Source organism: Bos indicus, chromosome 5 (assembly GCF_029378745.1).
Source record: "Bos indicus isolate NIAB-ARS_2022 breed Sahiwal x Tharparkar chromosome 5, NIAB-ARS_B.indTharparkar_mat_pri_1.0, whole genome shotgun sequence".
In the NCBI taxonomy this organism is placed as follows: domain Eukaryota; kingdom Metazoa; phylum Chordata; class Mammalia; order Artiodactyla; family Bovidae; genus Bos; species Bos indicus.
The window spans coordinates 47,892,389-47,900,360 of NC_091764.1; the positions used below are offsets into that span (position 1 = coordinate 47,892,389).

Genomic DNA, 7,972 nt, shown 5'->3' on the forward strand with positions numbered 1-7,972 from the left:
AGGAGGAGATCTCTCTGATAAGATGCAACCTGAAGGCTGAAGAGTCATGTGGAAGGTTGGGAGACATGCTCCAGACAGAAGGAACAGCTTGTATGAAGGCCCTGAGGTTGGAGGTGGGTGGCGGGGTTGGAAGATTCAAGGAATTAGAAGAAGGTCAGTGTGGCTCCATGGGGTAGTGGCATAAGATAAATTTTGAAAAATGGGGGAAGATCACGTAGGGCCTTTTAAGCCATGCTCAGGGTTTGGATTTTCCTTTGTCTTTCAGTTTGCAAGAAGTATCTGTTTATTAACAGGCCAGATTACAAACTAATTTCAATAAGCCTATTGATCTTGTGCAAGCATCTCCATCTTCAAGAGAATGGGTGGTCTTTTTCTTCATTCCACCTTGTGGAGAAGATAATTTGAAGGGTCATGGGAAGTTGTTTGCTTCTTTGAAATATTTTTCAACAGAATAGATCTCATGAATCAGATCCTCCATGCAGACGATGCCACATTTACCAAGAAATTGAGTGATCCACGTGTTACCCGTCAGGGCAATTCACTTTCTGTTGATTTTGCCATAGGCAAGCTGGTAGATCAGTTCATTTGCTGACTTCAGGCTTGGGTACCCCCGTGCATTCTGGGTTCCACAGTCCTCAGCATGTTGACTAAAGCCTCCCTGAACTTCACAAAAGTGCCAATGAAGATCGGGAGGAGGTGAAGAAGCTGCAGTTTCTTCGGACCTTTGAGCTCACACCACTGCTACCTTTGATCCTAATGACAAGTGCCAATTTGGATTGGCACATAGGAATGTAGAAGTCACCAGCCTTTCCTGCCATCCTAAAAATTTTACTTCTGTACATCTGCCTATACGCCTTGTAATAGTGCTTAGCTTTATCATTGATAAATTTTCTACTTGCTTTTCAAAGCATGTTTTGCACAAACTTCTTTCCCAGGCTCTTGGTCTTCAGTTCTGTGAATTTCCTTTGCTTTTTCTTATGGGTTTCTAGTATAGCAGGAACCTTCTTTTTCTTCTCTCCTTTTTCTCCATGATTCCAGCCAGAAAAGAACATGTTTTGATACTCTTGCATGAGCCATAAAAAGATCTTAAGCAGAGGCATGGATTGTCTCATTCATATTTTAGAAGATCACTCTGGGGAGTTCCCTGGCAGTCCAGTGGTTAGGACTCTGAGCTTTCACTGCTGAGGACCTGGGTTTGATCCCTGGATGGGGAAATAAGATCCCACAAGCGGCTCAAGCTGTGCAGTGCAGAAAAAAAAAAAAGTCACTTTGGGCTGCCGTATGGAGAATTCTCTGAGGGAAGAGGGAAGCAGGGGTTTTAGGAGGCTGATACAGTAGTTCAGGGAAGATATGATGATAGCTTGGACTAGGGTGGTGACAAACAGTGGCAAGAATTGGATGAATTAGAGACGTATTTGAAGACAGGCTTGATGAGACGTGGTAATCAGAGGCTGAGTGTGTGTGCGTGCGTGCTCAGTTGTGTCTGATTCTTTGCAAGGTTGAGAAAAGGTGTCAAATGTTTTTTGATGAGTTTCTATCATGAGCAATTGGGGAAATCTAGGGAAAAGTGGGCTGGGGATGTGAGGATGGGGAGTGGAGAATAGAAAAAGAAAAAACTCAGTGTTGGACCCACGAAGCTTGAGATCCTTGTGAGATCCCAAACAGAGATATTCTGGCCTGGAGCTCTGCAAGGAGGGCTGAGTGAGAGACACAACCTTGTGGATCAGCCCTGTATAAAAACAGCATCGAAAGCCACGAATGTGGATGAAGTTATAGAGTCAGAACACACAGGAATGAGATGTCCCAAGGCTGAATCCTGAGAAACTGTCACCAACGCAGGGATCACAAACGTAGTCAGGATTTTGTGGATGAAAGGGGAGAAAGGCCTTTCAGAAATGTATCTAGTGAGTGGCCACCGTCTCTTTCTTTCCTTGTAAGGAACTCTTATGTACTCATTTCCTACTACCGTTGCAACCAATTATCTCAAACTCAGTGGCTTAAAACAATACAAACTTATTTGCTTAAGTTTCTGGAGGTCAGAAGTCTATAATTGGTCTCACTAAAATGAGGGCAGTGGCAAGACTTGAGTTCCTTCTGAAGGCTTAGGAGAAAATCTGTTCCCTTTTTTTTTTCTGGTTTCTCGAGGTTGCCCACATTCCTTGGTGTGTAACCTGCTTCCTTCTTCAAAGCCAGCAAATGGTAGGTGGAGATTTTCTCAGGCTGCATCACTCTGACACTGAGTCTTCTCTCTCTCACATTTATTTCTAGAGATGTTTTATGATTACAGTGGGCTTACTGGGATAATCAAGGATACTGTCCCCATCTCAGGACTTGCTGATCAGCAACTTTAATTCCATTTACATTAAATCCCCATTGCAGTGAAACCTGACATATTGTAACTTATCCACAGGTCCAGTAGATTATGACATGGGCTTCTTTGGGAGTTATTATTCTGTCTATTAAACCTTACAAGTCTGCTTATTCCTCTTTGGAAAAGTGTGAAAAAGTACACACCATTCCTCAAGTCCTAGAAGAAACTCTTCCATGATAGTCCAAAAGGGGAAAAATAACAAAAGTGTGAGATTTACTTGTGTGTCTGTCTGTGTCATAACTATATTTCAGCAATACACTCAGTTGGATAAGAAAGAAAAAAATAGCCAAGTTATTGATTAGGGATTTGTTTATACTTCCTTTGTCCACTGGAACAGCTGTTTGTCTGGATAAGGAATGCTTGAGTTTTTATCATAAATAACATCTCTGTCTTGGTTCACGGTCCATTATAACTTAATACCACGGACAGTGCTATGCTAAGTAACTTCAGTCTTGTCCAGCTCTTTGCAAACCTATGGACTGTAACCCACCAGGCTTCTCTGTCCATGGGATTCCCCAGGCAAGAATACTGGAGTGGGGTGCCATGCCCTCCTCCAGAGGATCTTCCTGACCCAGGGATCAAATCCGTGTCTCTTATGTCTCCTGCATTGGCAGGCAGGCTCTTTACCAATAACGCCTAGCTTGTAAACAGCAATTTATTTCTCACAGGTCACACACCAAGGAACATGGGCAGCCTCAAGAAACCAGAAAAAACCCAAGGGAACAGATTTTTCCCTAAGCCTTCAGAAGGAACTCATACAACCTTCAGTCTATAGCAGTCTCTTGGTAAAACTCAATGTCACTATTAGAATGACGAAACAAAGACGAGTGTCTCTACCCAATGCCAGCACTGTGTGTTCAGTAACTTGTAGCTGTCATTTGTGGCTGGCACCAGCGTCACAGTAATTCTAGTCTACAGAGAAGGAAATTGAAGTTTTCAGAAATTTGCCAAAGTCGCTCAGGTAATACAAGGTTAAAGTGGAGACAGAATTCAATGCTGTCTGACCCTGGGACCATGTCTGTATTCATTCCTTCATCCTGCTTCTCTCAGAGCTGTTTTCTATTTAGAGGCAAAATGTCAAATTAGACTGTGATATATACATACAATCATATTGCATATACATATAGATATTATATACACATAATTTTTATGACAAAGCTGAATATCTGTTAATACTAACCCATTGATGTTTTTGATCAGTATAGATATAAAAAAGCAAAGAGGGCAGATTGAATGAAATTAGCATTTTTATTACTTGGTTGATAAAAATTTTACTTGGGAAAATAAGTGTTTGTTTATTTACCCAATAATGTTCCTCTGTCCCCCACCCCACTTTTTATTCTAGTAAAATATACCTAATAATGTTTTGTATTAAAGAAAGATGAGATCTTACTTTGGTGCCTAATTTTTTTGAGTGATTTTATGCACTTCCTTGAAGGAAATGCTTATTCATTTCAATACTTTTAAAGAAATATTTGAAGCTATAAATTGATATCTAAGAACCACCATATATTCTGATACTTTGATGGTTGTTCATGTCTAAATATTTTGTAATTTCCATCATCATTTCCATTTCAATTCATGAATTGTTTGGAGGTGCTTCCAATCACAATGTAATATTTCTCCTTTTCTATATGATTATTGTCATTGTCTAATTTAGTAATGATGTGGTTAAAATGTAATCTCTAAGGCATCACATTTTTGAAAAATTCTGTGCTGTCTTTTGTGACTAGTGTGGGATTGATTTGGATAAGTGTTGTACGTGTGCTTGACTAGAATGTGTATCTTCAATTTGGGGAGTACAGTTGCATGTAGCTGTAATTAGCATGTTGAATCTGCCATGTGAGGCCTGTAACAAAGATACAATTTTAAAGGTTTATGGTAGGAGTAACTTTCTCTGTCCCTGGAGATAAATTGTGGAAATGGTGGTGTCTTTTCAGTGAACTGTGACGTAATAGACAGTCCTGTTCTTGCTCTGGTCCCCAGATCACCGTCTCTGATCAGTGACCAGCAGGAGATATCAGTTAGTGCTTCAGTCTGTATTTAGGGTAGACTGAGTCTCCCTCTCCATGTGGTTGGCTGTGGTCTGCCTCAGTGGATAGAGCTGGCTTCTGGATCCTACTCTCTTCTCTCTTCCCACATCACCTTCTTCTTCACCTGCTGCTCCATCTGTGCTTCCGATCTTAGCAAATGGCACCAGCATCCTCTGCCTTGGTCAGAACTGGCAATTATCCCTGACTCCTCTTCCCGTTTCCACTCTTATTTCTAACCAACACCAAGAGTCATCAACTCTCCTTTCGAAGTATCTCTCAAATTGGTCAAATTCTTTCTGTCTCTGCTGCCACTGACTTTGTTCAAGCCTTTATCACTCAATCATTGCAACCACCTGTAAGCTGATCTTCATCTCCATTTTGCCCCCTACTCAATTATTTCTGCTATAGCCAGTAATTTTTCTAAAGTATAAATCTGATTACATCATGCTCTGCTCATTCAGTGGTTCTCTATCAGTCACAGAATAAACTTCAGACTTCTTAACTTTGCTTACATGGCTCTTCTGGCTCTATTTTAAAAAAAATTCTCTCCAGAGTCTTCTGTGATCATTTCCCTCTTCTGAAAATAAACATACACTCTAGCCATTCTTGCAGGTCCTCAAATATGCTATGCTATTCACCTTGAAACATAATGTATAGGATTTTACGTCTTTGAGATAGAAGATATTTCTTAAGTTTATGTATCTCAACTCTGAAACACTGGAATGATGGAAAAAAGATTAACACACACAAATACACGTACATATATACACACATATGTACATACATTTGTGTATACACAGCCATATATAATGTATATTTGGGATAAATTTATGGAAACTGTACATAAATGTATGCATGTATATGATGTAAATTAGCAATCAATAAATACTTTTAAAAATAGTACATGGATATCCAATTATAGACAACAGGTTAGACAATACATTAATATTATCTTCTTCCCTAGATTCCACCAGAATCATAGTAAAAGCATGTGAAACCTATACATCCATGAGGACAAAAAGAATGATTGGAGTCAGTAAAAAATTAGGTTTCCACACATTTCTGGAATACAGATTTAGCAAATTTAACAGAACAGAAGAAGCAGCCTCTCACTGAACACAGAGGGCCATATAGACAAGAAAAATCAGATTTGCTCAGAGGAATCCAGAAAGACTTAGGATTCTCGAATTCCCAGTAGAGCAGTGGGTGGTATTTAGGCTTAGGGCTGAAAACAGGGTGATTGTGTGGGTCAGTGGACTGTCATCCACTTGTTTGGGCATAAAATGTCAGCAATTTAGTTTCTATACTGAGGCTGGAAGTCAGAGATGACTTCCCAGGAGACCTCAGGAGTCTCAAAAAAAGATATATATATATATATACCATATATCTGCAGTATGAAGAGTTAAAAAGATAAAATCAAGAAAATCTCCCAGAAAACAAAACCTTTAAAAAATACATTTAAAATATCCAAGCAGTGTACAGAATTAAACCTGTAGGACCAACATGTGATCAATAGGGCATCCAAAAGTAAAGAATAGAGAAAACAAAGGTGAAGAGCGTGTCAACAATATAAGAAAATTTTCCAAGGATTAGAGTCAAATAATCAACTTCTTGGGCTTCCCAAGTGGTGCTAGTGGTAAAGGATCTGTGCTAGAGAGGCAGGTTCGATCCCTGGGTCAGGAAAAATCCCCTGGAGGAGGAAATGGCAACCTGCGCCAGTATTATTGGCTGGAGAATCCCATGGACAGAGAAGCCTGGCGAGCTACACAGTCCATTGAGTCTCAGAAAAGTTGGACACGACTGAGTGACTGAGAACGCATGCCTGTGCATACACAGTTCTTCAGTGAGGCATTCCTGGACCAACTGTTTAAAACTGTAGCCCCTCCACTTAGCCCTACCTTACTTAACTATTCTCCTTTGAATTTTTAACCACCTGGCATACAATATATTTAATTGTTTGTTCAGTGTCTCTTCTCTTAGAATGTAAGCTACCCACAGGGAAGATGTTTTGTTCACAGTGGCACCCTCGGCACGTGCCTACTCAGTGTTTGGCATACAGTCAGTATTCAATAATTCTTTCTTTCTTTTTCTTTTTTTCAATAATTATTTCTTGAGTGAATGAATAAGAGGATCAGTTCAGAGTCGTGTCTGACTCTTTGCGACCCCATGTATTGCAGCACACCAGGCCTGGACACATCACCAACTCGATTTAAGTCCTCCTTGTGGAAAGAAGTTAGTTAATAACGCCTCAAACTGGTTTCACAATAAAATGATAGGTAAGCCTATAATTTACTAATATGAGACAGCCATCTGAAGCAGTAACTAAAAGAATTAAAGGCACTCAACTGCATCTGAAGAAAGGATGGGAGAGCAAGAAGGAGAAGAGGCAAATCTTTGTTGATCTTCATTACAAGTTTTTGAAAATTATTTGCTTTTCTCACCATGTGTCTGTACTGTTTGTTTTTTAAAAGAGTGTATATATCTTAGGAAATATTTTTTTATTTATTTACTGTAAACATATATCAACACTAATAATAGCTACATTTATTGAGCGCTTATTATATGCTAGGCATTGTGCAGAGATTTATATGAATTATTGAAGAAGGCATTACACATATCTGTTGTCATTTTATGCAAACTGAAAACATCTGGATTCAACATAAAAATAGAAAAAAAACCCCTCAGTTCCCAAATATAAATATTTAGTAACCTAATCTCAATCGAATAAATTCTGCTTCTCAATCTTCATAACAAAGACATGAATTTGATATGCCTCATGTCTTTAAAATGCAAGAAAAAAGCATCATGCAATAATTTTTAAAAGTTTTTATTTAGTAGGAAATCCTTGTAGAACTAAAAAAGCACCTGTCAACAGGAACTGTAGAAATTGAAAGAAAAATTGTGCATAAGCTCTTTTAGAGACATCTGTCTGTATTATCTGCTGGCTTTCCCTCCACCCTTCTTTCCATTCCTCATTTCTCTTTCAGTCTGTTCATCTGAAATGTAAGTGAGCTTTGTTTCAGGAAATTTATGAGATTTTCGCAACATGAAATGGCTTCTGACAGAGTCATTTCTGGGCCTCAGCTGCGATCTGCTTCCTCCCATCTGTGCCCGATATTCTGCTGTGATGCCATCCATCACTAGCTCAGGAACACACAGAGCCGTCACCTCTGCAAATCATGCTTCATCATTCCAGATGTGAAATCGAAACTTTGGTAGTTGTTTAACAAAGACTATTTTAGCACGGTGCTGTCATTTGGCTGTTTCTGGTGTTTAGACTGTGCTCTGGATCTTTTGAGGGCTTCCTTGGTGGCTCCTGGATCTTGTGGGAGCAGCCCCCTCCCACCCTTTCCCTTTTTTGCTTGGCTAAACTCCCTTCCACCTCTCAGGCTTCATTTGAGTGGTGCCCCTGGAGAAGCCTGTCTCAATAGTGACCCCACCCAATGGGGATCCTATACCTCCCGTGGATCCTGGAGGATCCCTCTGACTTTGACTTCATAGATTGCATTGTTGCTGTCATTTACTTTCAGTCTCCACTGGTGGCCCTCAGGTCCCTAGACACAGAGAC

At 39.9% G+C, this 7,972-nt stretch overlaps 1 pseudogene; it reads right to left on the minus strand.

The window, feature by feature from the left end:
* Window positions 1-286: 286 nt before the first annotated feature.
* On the minus strand, window positions 287-1,052 carry LOC109558404 (large ribosomal subunit protein uL30 pseudogene; annotated as a pseudogene).
* Between the last annotated feature and the right edge of the window lie 6,920 nt (window positions 1,053-7,972).